General features: G+C 64.4%; 2 non-coding genes across 2 annotated transcripts; both read right to left on the bottom strand.

Annotated features, from left to right (window-relative positions):
- Nucleotides 1-4984: 4984 nt before the first annotated feature.
- On the bottom strand, nucleotides 4985-5103 carry LOC125974287 (5S ribosomal RNA). Its single transcript, XR_007483458.1, has one exon. It is a non-coding gene; the product is annotated as a 5S ribosomal RNA (ribosomal RNA).
- Nucleotides 5104-5734: 631 nt separating this feature from the next.
- LOC125974411 (5S ribosomal RNA) lies at nucleotides 5735-5853 on the bottom strand. The gene has a single exon (XR_007483530.1). It is a non-coding gene; the product is annotated as a 5S ribosomal RNA (ribosomal RNA).
- Nucleotides 5854-14249: the final 8396 nt, after the last annotated feature.

Raw genomic sequence — 14249 nt, forward strand, 5'->3', positions numbered from 1 at the left:
CAGCGGCCGGCGAGCTCGCGCACCCGCCCGGCACATCCGGGAGGCCGTGCGCACGAGCCAAGTGGCCGAAAATAGCCCCCGCCGAGCGGATCGGCTGTTTATAAGCACCGCGGAGGTGGTCGCGGCGCCTCATTCGACTTCCAGCGGCCGGCGAGCTCGCGCACCCGCCCGGCACATCCGGGAGGCCGTGCGCACGAGCCAAGTGGCCGAAAATAGCCCCCGCCGAGCGGATCGGCTGTTTATAAGCACCGCGGAGGTGGTCGCGGCGCCTCATTCGACTTCCAGCGGCCGGCGAGCTCGCGCACCCGCCCGGCACATCCGGGAGGCCGTGCGCACGAGCCAAGTGGCCGAAAATAGCCCCCGCCGAGCGGATCGGCGGTTTATAAGCACCGCGGAGGTGGTCGCGGCGCCTCATTCGACTTCCAGCGGCCGGCGAGCTCGCGCACCCGCCCGGCACATCCGGGAGGCCGTGCGCACGAGCTAAGTGGCCGAAAATATCCCCCGCCGAGCGAATCGGCTGTTTATAAGCACCGCGGAGGTGGTCGCGGCGCCTCATTCGATTTCCAGCGGCCGGCGAGCTCGCGCACCCGCCCGGTACATCCGGGAGGCCGTGCGCACGAGCCAAGTGGCCGAAAATAGCCCCCGCCGAGCGGATCGGCTGTTTATAAGCACCGCGGAGGTGGTCGCGGCGCCTCATTCGACTTCCAGCGGCCGGCGAGCTCGCGCACCCGCCCGGCACATCCGGGAGGCCGTGCGCACGAGCCAAGTGGCCGAAAATAGCCCCCGCCGAGCGGATCGGCTGTTTATAAGCACCGCGGAGGTGGTCGCGGCGCCTCATTCGACTTCCAGCGGCCGGCGAGCTCGCGCACCCGCCCGGCACATCCGGGAGGCCGTGCGCACGAGCCAAGTGGCCGAAAATAGCCCCCGCCGAGCGGATCGGCTGTCTATAAGCACCGCGGAGGTGGTTGCGGCGCCTCATTCGACTTCCAGCGGCCGGCGAGCTCGCGCACCCGCCCGGCACATCCGGGAGGCCGTGCGCACGAGCCAAGTGGCCGAAAATAGCCCCCGCCGAGCGGATCGGCTGTTTATAAGCACCGCGGAGGTGGTCGCGGCGCCTCATTCGACTTCCAGCGGCCGGCGACCTCGCGCACCCGCCCGGCACATCCGGGAGGACGTGCGCACGAGCCAAGTGGCCGAAAATAGCCCCCGCCGAGCGGATCGGCTGTTTGTAAGCACCGCGGAGGTGGTCGCGGCGCCTCATTCGACTTCCAGCGTTCGGCGAGCTCGCGCACCCGCCCGGCACATCCGGGAGGCCGTGCGCACGAGCCAAGTGGCCGAAAATAGCCCCCACCGAGCGGATCGGCTGTTTATAAGCACCGCGGAGGTGGTCGCGGCGCCTCATTCGACTTCCAGCGGCCGGCGAGCTCGCGCACCCGCCCGGCACATCCGGGAGGCCGTGCGCACGAGCCAAGTGGCCGAAAATAGCCCCCGCCGAGCGGATCGGCTGTTTATAAGCACCGCGGAGGTGGTCGCGGCGCCTCATTGGACTTCCAGCGGCCGGCGAGCTCGCGCACCCGCCCGGCACATCCGGGAGGCCGTGCGCACGAGCCAAGTGGCCGAAAATAGCCCCCGCCGAGCGGATCGGCACTTTATAAGCACCGCGGAGGTGGTCGCGGCGCCTCATTCGACTTCCAGCGGCCGGCGAGCTCGCGCACCCGCCCGGCACATCCGGGAGGCCGTGCGCACGAGCCAAGTGGCCGAAAATAGCCCCCGCCGAGCGGATCGGCTGTTTATAAGCACCGCGGAGGTGGTCGCGGCGCCTCATTCGACTTCCAGCGTTCGGCGAGCTTGCGCACCCGCCCGGCACATCCGGGAGGCCGTGCGCACGAGCCAAGTGGCCGAAAATAGCCCCCGCCGAGCGGATCGGCTGTTTATAAGCACCGCGGAGGTGGTCGCGGCGCCTCATTCGACTTCCAGCGGCCGGCGAGCTCGCGCACCCGCCCGGCACATCCGGGAGGCCGTGCGCACGAGCCAAGTGGCCGAAAATAGCCCCCGCCGAGCGGATCGGCTGTTTATAAGCACCGCGGAGGTGGTCGCGGCGCCTCATTCGACTTCCAGCGGCCGGCGAGCTCGCGCACCCGCCCGGCACATCCGGGAGGCCGTGTGCACGAGCCAAGTGGCCGAAAATAGCCCCCGCCGAGCGGATCGGCTGTTTGTAAGCACCGCGGAGGTGGTCGCGGCGCCTCATTCGACTTCCAGCGGCCGGCGAGCTCGCGCACCCGCCCGGCACATCCGGGAGGCCGTGCGCACGAGCCAAGTGGCCGAAAATAGCCCCCGCCGAGCGGATCGGCTGTTTGTAAGCACCGCGGAGGTGGTCGCGGCGCCTCATTCGACTTCCAGCTGCCGGCGAGCTCGCGCACCCGCCCGGCACATCCGGGAGGCTGTGCGCACGAGCCAAGTGGCCGAAAATAGCCCCCGCCGAGCGGATCGGCTGTTTATAAGCACCGCGGAGGTGGTCGCGGCGCCTCATTCGACTTCCAGCGGCCGGCGAGCTCGCGCACCCGCCCGGCACATCCGGGAGGCCGTGCGCACGAGCCAAGTGGCCGAAAATAGCCCCCGCCGAGCGGATCGGCTGTTTATAAGCACCGCGGAGGTGGTCGCGGCGCCTCATTCGACTTCCAGCGGCCGGCGAGCTCGCGCACCCGCCCGGCACATCCGGGAGGCCGTGCGCACGAGCCAAGTGGCCGAAAATAGCCCCCGCCGAGCGGATCGGCTGTTTATAAGCACCGCGGAGGTGGTCGCGGCGCCTCATTCGGCTTCCAGCGGCCGGCGAGCTCGCGCACCCGCCCGGCACATCCGGGAGGCCGTGCGCACGAGCTAAGTGGCCGAAAATATCCCCCGCCGAGCGGATCGGCTGTTTATAAGCACCGCGGAGGTGGTCGCGGCGCCTCATTCGACTTCCAGCGGCCGGCGAGCTCGCGCACCCGCCCGGCACATCCGGGAGGCCGTGCGCACGAGCCAAGTGGCCGAAAATAGCCCCCGCCGAGCGGATCGGCTGTTTATAAGTACCGCGGAGGTGGTCGCGGCGCCTCATTCGACTTCCAGCGGCCGGCGAGCTCGCGCACCCGCCCGGCACATCCGGGAGGCCGTGCGCACGAGCCAAGTGGCCGAAAATAGCCCCCGCCGAGCGGATCGGCTGTTTATAAGCACCGCGGAGGTGGTCGCGGCGCCTCATTCGACTTCCAGCGGCCGGCGAGCTCGCGCACCCGCCCGGCACATCCGGGAGGCCGTGCGCACGAGCCAAGTGGCCGAAAATAGCCCCCGCCGAGCGGATCGGCTGTTTATAAGCACCGCGGAGGTGGTCGCGGCGCCTCATTCGACTTCCAGGGGCCGGCGACCTCGCGCACCCGCCCGGCACATCCGGGAGGCCGTGCGCACGAGCCAAGTGGCCGAAAATAGCCCCCGCCGAGCGGATCGGCTGTTTGTAAGCACCGCGGAGGTGGTCGCGGCGCCTCATTCGACTTCCAGCGTTCGGCGAGCTCGCGCACCCGCCCGGCACATCCGGGAGGCCGTGCGCACGAGCCAAGTGGCCGAAAATAGCCCCCGCCGAGCGGATCGGCTGTTTATAAGCACCGCGGAGGTGGTCGCGGCGCCTCATTCGACTTCCAGCGGCCGGCGAGCTCGCGCACCCGCCCGGCACATCCGGGAGGCCGTGCGCATCAGCCAAGTGGCCGAAAATAGCCCCCGCCGAGCGGATCGGCTGTTTATAAGCACCGCGGAGGTGGTCGCGGCGCCTCATTCGACTTCCAGCGGCCGGCGAGCTCGCGCACCCGCCCGGCACATCCGGGAGGCCGTGCGCACGAGCCAAGTGGCCGAAAATAGCCCCCGCCGAGCGGATCGGCTGTTTATAAGCACCGCGGAGGTGGTCGCGGCGCCTCATTCGACTTCCAGCGGCCGGCGAGCTCGCGCACCCGCCCGGCACATCCGGGAGGCCGTGCGCACGAGCCAAGTGGCCGAAAATAGCCCCCGCCGAGCGGATCGGCTGTTTATAAGCACCGCGGAGGTGGTCGCGGCGCCTCATTCGACTTCCAGCGGCCGGCGAGCTCGTGCACCCGCCCGGCACATCCGGGAGGCCGTGCGCACGAGCCAAGTGGCCGAAAATAGCCCCCGCCGAGCGGATCGGCTGTTTATAAGCACCGCGGAGGTGGTCGCGGCGCCTCATTCGACTTCCAGCGGGCCGCGGTCTCGCGCACGCCGCCCGGTTCAAATTTTCTAAGTGCAACGCACAATGAGATGCATGAGAAACGGCCTTGGTTACCATCACATTTGAAGCGATGAATACGAAGTTAAATTTTATGACTCGGTGTATAAGTCGAGGTCGATTTTTTTCGGTCGATTTTGGATCGAAAAAGGTCGACCAATACACCGGCAAATACGGTATATATATTTATTATAAATGTAGTATTTATTTATATAGATTTATTGTTTATTTATATATATAAAGGCAGGTCCGCAAAAGTATTTCTGACGCGTAGCCGGTCCGTGGCGCAAGAAAGGTTGGGGACCACTAGTCTAAAAGAATCTGGCCGTAACTGGAATAGGGTTCTACGCGAATGCCCAACGGAAAAGTGAAGTGCACAAAACCTGCATTTGGCTGTATCAAAATAAATGTCATGAAAAAGGTAAAAACACTACATGGAAGCGCAATGTGTTGTGCTGGGTTCTTTTACAAGTAAAGACTGCTGCTTTGAGTTCACAGGGAGCCATGCTCTTTATTCACTGTACATAGTCTGTCCTCTAGCGGTAAAAACGTGAACTGCAATGCTATGGCTGTCGCCACACAATGTAGGTTTTAAACTCGTGTTGTAGTTTCAGTGTTGGAGTTCAAACTAGGCTTGCAGTTTCCGAATGCCATTCGTGATGGGTGCTGTAAAAAGTTCTTGGCTTAAACGATTGAAGTGCACATAAGAAAAAAAAAAAAAAAAGCTTACGGTAACTGGTATTCCCAGGCGGTCTCCCATCCAAGTACTAACCAGGCCCGACCCTGCTTAGCCTCCGAGATCGGACGAGATCGGGCGCTCTCAGGGTAGTATGGCCGTAAGCTGTGAGACCGCTCAGCATTTTTCATTTTATAGACACAATCGCCCCTGAAACCATGCCAAGCAGCGGCGGGACTTGATAGCTGTGGTAAAAGTTTCCTTTCACAATTGACGTGGGGAAAAAAAAAAAAAAAAGGCTTTCAGCACCTGGTATTCCCGGACGGTCACCCTTCCCTTTTGTTTTTTTTTGGTTTTTTTTACAACCAGGGCCGAAACAGGCTTTCTTCCAAGGCTTTTGGTCTTTTCTGGAAACATGGCTATCATGAAAAGTTATTGACAGCGTTTTATGCGGTAGCACGAATTTGCCGTTGCGACCTGCATTTTGCTGAATCAAAATAAATGCCTTGAAAAGTTTAAAAACACTTCATGGAAGTGTTGTGTTGGGTTCTTTTACAAGTCAAGCCTGCTGCTTTGAGTTCACAGGGAGCCATGCTCACTGTACATAGTCTGCTCTCTAGCGGTAAAAAATTTAACTACAATGCTGTGGATGTCACCACATAATATAGCTTTCAAACTCGTGTTATAGTTTCAATGTCGGAGTTTAAATTAGGCTTGCTGTTTCCGGATGCCATTCGTGATGGGTGTTGTAAAAAATAGTTTCTTAAACGATTGAAGTGCACATAAGAAAAAGAAAAAGCTTACAGCACCTGGTATTCCCAGGCGGTCTCCCATCCAAGTACTAACCAGGCCCGACCCTGCTTAGCTTCCGAGATCGGACGAGATCGGGCGTTCTCAGGGTAGTATGGCCGTAAGCCGTGAGGTGACCCAACATTTTGCATTTTATAGACACAATCGCCCCTGAAACTAGCGCGCGAGCCAATGAAGCCTTCAAAACTGCTTCGGCACATGGAGACCAAGCATCCTGCATTAAAAGACAAACCTTAACCACTTCGGGTTTCATTGTCTCCGATTACGCCTGGATGGGACCGGCTCGTTTCTGAGAAACAAGCTCGGTGCTCCCAATAATTCAACGTAATGGTGACTTTTATTTTTATGTGGTTTATATTTGTTTTTATGCCAGTCGTATCATTTTATTTAATCGTATTTACCGTATTTGCCGGTGTACAGGTCGACTCGGTGTATAAGTCGACCCCCTAAAATTCGACGGAAATTTACGATTTTATGATATATCCTTTGTATAAGTCGAGCTCAATTGTTGCATTATATTAAACTTCAAAATTGAATATGCGAAATTTATTGACGAAATGTGTTCAAATTCCGGGAGGCCGTGCGCATGCGGCTGTTTATAAGCACCGCGGAGGAGATCGCGGCCGGCGAGCTCGCGCACGCCGCCCGGCACCAACGGGAGGCCGGAAATAGCTCCAAGCCGAGCGGATCGGCACTTTATAAGCACCGCGGAGGAGATCGCGGCGCCTCATTGGACTTCCAGCGGCCGGCGAGCTCGCGCACCCGCCCGGCACATCCGGGAGGCCGTGCGCACGAGCCAAGTGGCCGAAAATAGCCCCCGCCGAGCGGATCGGCTGTTTATAAGCACCGCGGAGGTGGTCGCGGCGCCTCATTCGACTTCCAGCGGCCGGCGAGCTCGCGCACCCGCCCGGCACATCCGGGAGGCCGTGCGCACGAGCCAAGTGGCCGAAAATAGCCCCCGCCGAGCGGATCGGCTGTTTATAAGCACCGCGGAGGTGGTCGCGGCGCCTCATTCGACTTCCAGCGGCCGGCGAGCTCGTGCACCCGCCCGGCACATCCGGGAGGCCGTGCGCACGAGCCACGTGGCCGAAAATAGCCCCCGCCGAGCGGATCGGCTGTTTGTAAGCACCGCGGAGGTGGTCGCGGCGCCTCATTCGACTTCCAGCGGCCGGCGAGCTCGCGCACCCGCCCGGCACATCCGGGAGGCCGTGCGCACGAGCCAAGTGGCCGAAAATAGCCCCCGCCGAGCGGATCGGCTGTTTATAAGCACCGCGGAGGTGGTCGCGGCGCCTCATTCGACTTCCAGCGGCCGGCGAGCTCGCGCACCCGCCCGGCACATCCGGGAGGCCGTGCGCACGAGCCAAGTGGCCGAAAATAGCCCCCGCCGAGCGGATCGGCTGTTTGTAAGCACCGCGGAGGTGGTCGCGGCGCCTCATTCGACTTCCAGCGGCCGGCGAGCTCGCGCACCCGCCCGGCACATCCGGGAGGCCGTGCGCACGAGCCAAGTGGCCGAAAATAGCCCCCGCCGAGCGGATCGGCTGTTTATAAGCACCGCGGAGGTGGTCGCGGCGCCTCATTCGACTTCCAGCGGCCGGCGAGCTCGCGCACCCGCCCGGCACATCCGGGAGGCCGTGCGCACGAGCCAAGTGGCCGAAAACAGCCCCCGCCGAGCGGATCGGCTGTTTATAAGCACCGCGGAGGTGGTCGCGGCGCCTCATTCGACTTCCAGCGGCCGGCGAGCTCGCGCACCCGCCCGGCACATCCGGGAGGCCGTGCGCACGAGCCAAGTGGCCGAAAATAGCTCCCGCCGAGCGGATCGGCTGTTTATAAGAACCGCGGAGGTGGTCGCGGCGCCTCATTCGACTTCCAGCGGCCGGCGAGCTCGCGCACCCGACCGGCACATCCGGGAGGCCGTGCGCACGAGCCAAGTGGCCGAAAATAGTCCCCACCGAGCGGATCGGCGGTTTATAAGCACCGCGGAGGTGGTCGCGGCGCCTCATTCGACTTCCAGCGGCCGGCGAGCTCGCGCACCCGCCCGGCACATCCGGGAGGCCGTGCGCACGAGCCAAGTGGCCGAAAATAGCCCCCGCCGAGCGGATCGGCTGTTTATAAGCACCGCGGAGGAGATCGCGGCCGGCGAGCTAGCGCACGCCGCCCGGCACCAACGGGAGGCCGGAAATAGCTCCAAGCCGAGCGGATCGGCACTTTATAAGCACCGCGGAGGTGGTCGCGGCGCCTCATTCGACTTCCAGCGGCCGGCGACCTCGCGCACCCGCCCGGCACATCCGGGAGGCCGTGCGCACGAGCCAAGTGGCCGAAAATAGCCCGCGCCGAGCGGATCGGCTGTTTATAAGCACCGCGGAGGTGGTCGCGGCGCCTCATTCGACTTCCAGCGGCCGGCGAGCTCGCGCACCCGCCCGGCACATCCGGGAGGCCGTGCGCACGAGCCACGTGGCCGAAAATAGCCCCCGCCGAGCGGATCGGCTGTTTGTAAGCACCGCGGAGGTGGTCGCGGCGCCTCATTCGACTTCCAGCGGCCGGCGAGCTCGTGCACCCGCCCGGCACATCCGGGAGGCCGTGCGCACGAGCCAAGTGGCCGAAAATAGCCCCCGCCGAGCGGATCGGCTGTTTATAAGCACCGCGGAGGTGGTCGCGGCGCCTCATTCGACTTCCAGCGGCCGGCGAGCTCGCGCACCCGCCCGGCACATCCGGGAGGCCGTGCGCACGAGCCAAGTGGCCGAAAATAGCCCCCGCCGAGCGGATCGGCTGTTTGTAAGCACCGCGGAGGTGGTCGCGGCGCCTCATTCGACTTCCAGCTGCCGGCGAGCTCGCGCACCCGCCCGGCACATCCGGGAGGCTGTGCGCACGAGCCAAGTGGCCGAAAATAGCCCCCGCCGAGCGGATCGGCTGTTTATAAGCACCGCGGAGGTGGTCGCGGCGCCTCATTCGACTTCCAGCGGCCGGCGAGCTCGCGCACCCGCCCGGCACATCCGGGAGGCCGTGCGCACGAGCCAAGTGGCCGAAAATAGCCCCCGCCGAGCGGATCGGCTGTTTATAAGCACCGCGGAGGTGGTCGCGGCGCCTCATTCGACTTCCAGCGGCCGGCGAGCTCGCGCACCCGCCCGGCACATCCGGGAGGCCGTGCGCACGAGCCAAGTGGCCGAAAATAGCCCCCGCCGAGCGGATCGGCTGTTTATAAGCACCGCGGAGGTGGTCGCGGCGCCTCATTCGACTTCCAGCGGCCGGCGAGCTCGCGCACCCGCCCGGCACATCCGGGAGGCCGTGCGCACGAGCCAAGTGGCCGAAAATAGCCCCCGCCGAGCGGATCGGCTGTTTATAAGCACCGCGGAGGTGGTCGCGGCGCCTCATTCGACTTCCAGCGGCCGGCGAGCACGCGCACCCGCCCGGCACATCCGGGAGGCCGTGCGCACGAGCCAAGTGGCCGAAAATAGCCCCCGCCGAGCGGATCGGCTGTTTATAAGCACCGCGGAGGTGGTCGCGGCGCCTCATTCGACTTCCAGCGGCCGGCGAGCTCGCGCACCCGCCCGGCACATCCGGGAGGCCGTGCGCACGAGCCAAGTGGCCGAAAATAGCCCCCGCCGAGCGGATCGGCTGTTTATAAGCACCGCGGAGGTGGTCGCGGCGCCTCATTCGACTTCCAGCGGCCGGCGAGCTCGCGCACCCGCCCGGCACATCCGGGAGGCCGTGCGCACGAGCCAAGTGGCCGAAAATAGCCCCCGCCGAGCGGATCGGCGGTTTATAAGCACCGCGGAGGTGGTCGCGGCGCCTCATTCGACTTCCAGCGGCCGGCGAGCTCGCGCACCCGCCCGGCACATCCGGGAGGCCGTGCGCACGAGCCAAGTGGCCGAAAATAGCCCCCGCCGAGCGGATCGGCTGTTTATAAGCACCGCGGAGGTGGTCGCGGCGCCTCATTCGACTTCCAGCGGCCGGCGAGCTCGCGCACCCGCCCGGCACATCCGGGAGGCCGTGCGCACGAGCTAAGTGGCCGAAAATATCCCCCGCCGAGCGAATCGGCTGTTTATAAGCACCGCGGAGGTGGTCGCGGCGCCTCATTCGACTTCCAGCGGCCGGCGAGCTCGCGCACCCGCCCGGCACATCCGGGAGGCCGTGCGCACGAGCCAAGTGGCCGAAAATAGCCCCCGCCGAGCGGATCGGCTGTCTATAAGCACCGCGGAGGTGGTTGCGGCGCCTCATTCGACTTCCAGCGGCCGGCGAGCTCGCGCACCCGCCCGGCACATCCGGGAGGCCGTGCGCACGAGCCAAGTGGCCGAAAATAGCCCCCGCCGAGCGGATCGGCTGTTTATAAGCACCGCGGAGGTGGTCGCGGCGCCTCATTCGACTTCCAGCGGCCGGCGACCTCGCGCACCCGCCCGGCACATCCGGGAGGACGTGCGCACGAGCCAAGTGGCCGAAAATAGCCCCCGCCGAGCGGATCGGCTGTTTGTAAGCACCGCGGAGGTGGTCGCGGCGCCTCATTCGACTTCCAGCGTTCGGCGAGCTCGCGCACCCGCCCGGCACATCCGGGAGGCCGTGCGCACGAGCCAAGTGGCCGAAAATAGCCCCCACCGAGCGGATCGGCTGTTTATAAGCACCGCGGAGGTGGTCGCGGCGCCTCATTCGACTTCCAGCGGCCGGCGAGCTCGCGCACCCGCCCGGCACATCCGGGAGGCCGTGCGCACGAGCCAAGTGGCCGAAAATAGCCCCCGCCGAGCGGATCGGCTGTTTATAAGCACCGCGGAGGTGGTCGCGGCGCCTCATTGGACTTCCAGCGGCCGGCGAGCTCGCGCACCCGCCCGGCACATCCGGGAGGCCGTGCGCACGAGCCAAGTGGCCGAAAATAGCCCCCGCCGAGCGGATCGGCACTTTATAAGCACCGCGGAGGTGGTCGCGGCGCCTCATTCGACTTCCAGCGGCCGGCGAGCTCGCGCACCCGCCCGGCACATCCGGGAGGCCGTGCGCACGAGCCAAGTGGCCGAAAATAGCCCCCGCCGAGCGGATCGGCTGTTTATAAGCACCGCGGAGGTGGTCGCGGCGCCTCATTCGACTTCCAGCGTTCGGCGAGCTTGCGCACCCGCCCGGCACATCCGGGAGGCCGTGCGCACGAGCCAAGTGGCCGAAAATAGCCCCCGCCGAGCGGATCGGCTGTTTATAAGCACCGCGGAGGTGGTCGCGGCGCCTCATTCGACTTCCAGCGGCCGGCGAGCTCGCGCACCCGCCCGGCACATCCGGGAGGCCGTGCGCACGAGCCAAGTGGCCGAAAATAGCCCCCGCCGAGCGGATCGGCTGTTTATAAGCACCGCGGAGGTGGTCGCGGCGCCTCATTCGACTTCCAGCGGCCGGCGAGCTCGCGCACCCGCCCGGCACATCCGGGAGGCCGTGTGCACGAGCCAAGTGGCCGAAAATAGCCCCCGCCGAGCGGATCGGCTGTTTGTAAGCACCGCGGAGGTGGTCGCGGCGCCTCATTCGACTTCCAGCGGCCGGCGAGCTCGCGCACCCGCCCGGCACATCCGGGAGGCCGTGCGCACGAGCCAAGTGGCCGAAAATAGCCCCCGCCGAGCGGATCGGCTGTTTATAAGCACCGCGGAGGTGGTCGCGGCGCCTCATTCGACTTCCAGCGGCCGGCGAGCTCGCGCACCCGCCCGGCACATCCGGGAGGCCGTGCGCACGAGCCAAGTGGCCGAAAATAGCCCCCGCCGAGCGGATCGGCTGTTTATAAGCACCGCGGAGGTGGTCGCGGCGCCTCATTCGACTTCCAGCGGCCGGCGAGCTCGCGCACCCGCCCGGCACATCCGGGAGGCCGTGCGCACGAGCCACGTGGCCGAAAATAGCCCCCGCCGAGCGGATCGGCTGTTTGTAAGCACCGCGGAGGTGGTCGCGGCGCCTCATTCGACTTCCAGCGGCCGGCGAGCTCGTGCACCCGCCCGGCACATCCGGGAGGCCGTGCGCACGAGCCAAGTGGCCGAAAATAGCCCCCGCCGAGCGGATCGGCTGTTTATAAGCACCGCGGAGGTGGTCGCGGCGCCTCATTCGACTTCCAGCGGCCGGCGAGCTCGCGCACCCGCCCGGCACATCCGGGAGGCCGTGCGCACGAGCCAAGTGGCCGAAAATAGCCCCCGCCGAGCGGATCGGCTGTTTGTAAGCACCGCGGAGGTGGTCGCGGCGCCTCATTCGACTTCCAGCTGCCGGCGAGCTCGCGCACCCGCCCGGCACATCCGGGAGGCTGTGCGCACGAGCCAAGTGGCCGAAAATAGCCCCCGCCGAGCGGATCGGCTGTTTATAAGCACCGCGGAGGTGGTCGCGGCGCCTCATTCGACTTCCAGCGGCCGGCGAGCTCGCGCACCCGCCCGGCACATCCGGGAGGCCGTGCGCACGAGCCAAGTGGCCGAAAATAGCCCCCGCCGAGCGGATCGGCTGTTTATAAGCACCGCGGAGGTGGTCGCGGCGCCTCATTCGACTTCCAGCGGCCGGCGAGCTCGCGCACCCGCCCGGCACATCCGGGAGGCCGTGCGCACGAGCCAAGTGGCCGAAAATAGCCCCCGCCGAGCGGATCGGCTGTTTATAAGTACCGCGGAGGTGGTCGCGGCGCCTCATTCGACTTCCAGCGGCCGGCGAGCTCGCGCACCCGCCCGGCACATCCGGGAGGCCGTGCGCACGAGCCAAGTGGCCGAAAATAGCCCCCGCCGAGCGGATCGGCTGTTTATAAGCACCGCGGAGGTGGTCGCGGCGCCTCATTCGACTTCCAGCGGCCGGCGAGCTCGCGCACCCGCCCGGCACATCCGGGAGGCCGTGCGCACGAGCCAAGTGGCCGAAAATAGCCCCCGCCGAGCGGATCGGCTGTTTATAAGCACCGCGGAGGTGGTCGCGGCGCCTCATTCGACTTCCAGGGGCCGGCGACCTCGCGCACCCGCCCGGCACATCCGGGAGGCCGTGCGCACGAGCCAAGTGGCCGAAAATAGCCCCCGCCGAGCGGATCGGCTGTTTGTAAGCACCGCGGAGGTGGTCGCGGCGCCTCATTCGACTTCCAGCGTTCGGCGAGCTCGCGCACCCGCCCGGCACATCCGGGAGGCCGTGCGCACGAGCCAAGTGGCCGAAAATAGCCCCCGCCGAGCGGATCGGCTGTTTATAAGCACCGCGGAGGTGGTCGCGGCGCCTCATTCGACTTCCAGCGGCCGGCGAGCTCGCGCACCCGCCCGGCACATCCGGGAGGCCGTGCGCATCAGCCAAGTGGCCGAAAATAGCCCCCGCCGAGCGGATCGGCTGTTTATAAGCACCGCGGAGGTGGTCGCGGCGCCTCATTCGACTTCCAGCGGCCGGCGAGCTCGCGCACCCGCCCGGCACATCCGGGAGGCCGTGCGCACGAGCCAAGTGGCCGAAAATAGCCCCCGCCGAGCGGATCGGCTGTTTATAAGCACCGCGGAGGTGGTCGCGGCGCCTCATTCGACTTCCAGCGGCCGGCGAGCTCGCGCACCCGCCCGGCACATCCGGGAGGCCGTGCGCACGAGCCAAGTGGCCGAAAATAGCCCCCGCCGAGCGGATCGGCTGTTTATAAGCACCGCGGAGGTGGTCGCGGCGCCTCATTCGACTTCCAGCGGCCGGCGAGCTCGTGCACCCGCCCGGCACATCCGGGAGGCCGTGCGCACGAGCCAAGTGGCCGAAAATAGCCCCCGCCGAGCGGATCGGCTGTTTATAAGCACCGCGGAGGTGGTCGCGGCGCCTCATTCGACTTCCAGCGGGCCGCGGTCTCGCGCACGCCGCCCGGTTCAAATTTTCTAAGTGCAACGCACAATGAGATGCATGAGAAACGGCCTTGGTTACCATCACATTTGAAGCGATGAATACGAAGTTAAATTTTATGACTCGGTGTATAAGTCGAGGTCGATTTTTTTCGGTCGATTTTGGATCGAAAAAGGTCGACCAATACACCGGCAAATACGGTATATATATTTATTATAAATGTAGTATTTATTTATATAGATTTATTGTTTATTTATATATATAAAGGCAGGTCCGCAAAAGTATTTCTGACGCGTAGCCGGTCCGTGGCGCAAGAAAGGTTGGGGACCACTAGTCTAAAAGAATCTGGCCGTAACTGGAATAGGGTTCTACGCGAATGCCCAACGGAAAAGTGAAGTGCACAAAACCTGCATTTGGCTGTATCAAAATAAATGTCATGAAAAAGGTAAAAACACTACATGGAAGCGCAATGTGTTGTGCTGGGTTCTTTTACAAGTAAAGACTGCTGCTTTGAGTTCACAGGGAGCCATGCTCTTTATTCACTGTACATAGTCTGTCCTCTAGCGGTAAAAACGTGAACTGCAATGCTATGGCTGTCGCCACACAATGTAGGTTTTAAACTCGTGTTGTAGTTTCAGTGTTGGAGTTCAAACTAGGCTTGCAGTTTCCGAATGCCATTCGTGATGGGTGCTGTAAAAAGTTCTTGGCTTAAACGATTGAAGTGCACATAAGAAAAAAAAAAAAAAA

Source organism: Syngnathus scovelli, chromosome 8, assembly GCF_024217435.2.
Source record: "Syngnathus scovelli strain Florida chromosome 8, RoL_Ssco_1.2, whole genome shotgun sequence".
Taxonomy (NCBI): domain Eukaryota; kingdom Metazoa; phylum Chordata; class Actinopteri; order Syngnathiformes; family Syngnathidae; genus Syngnathus; species Syngnathus scovelli.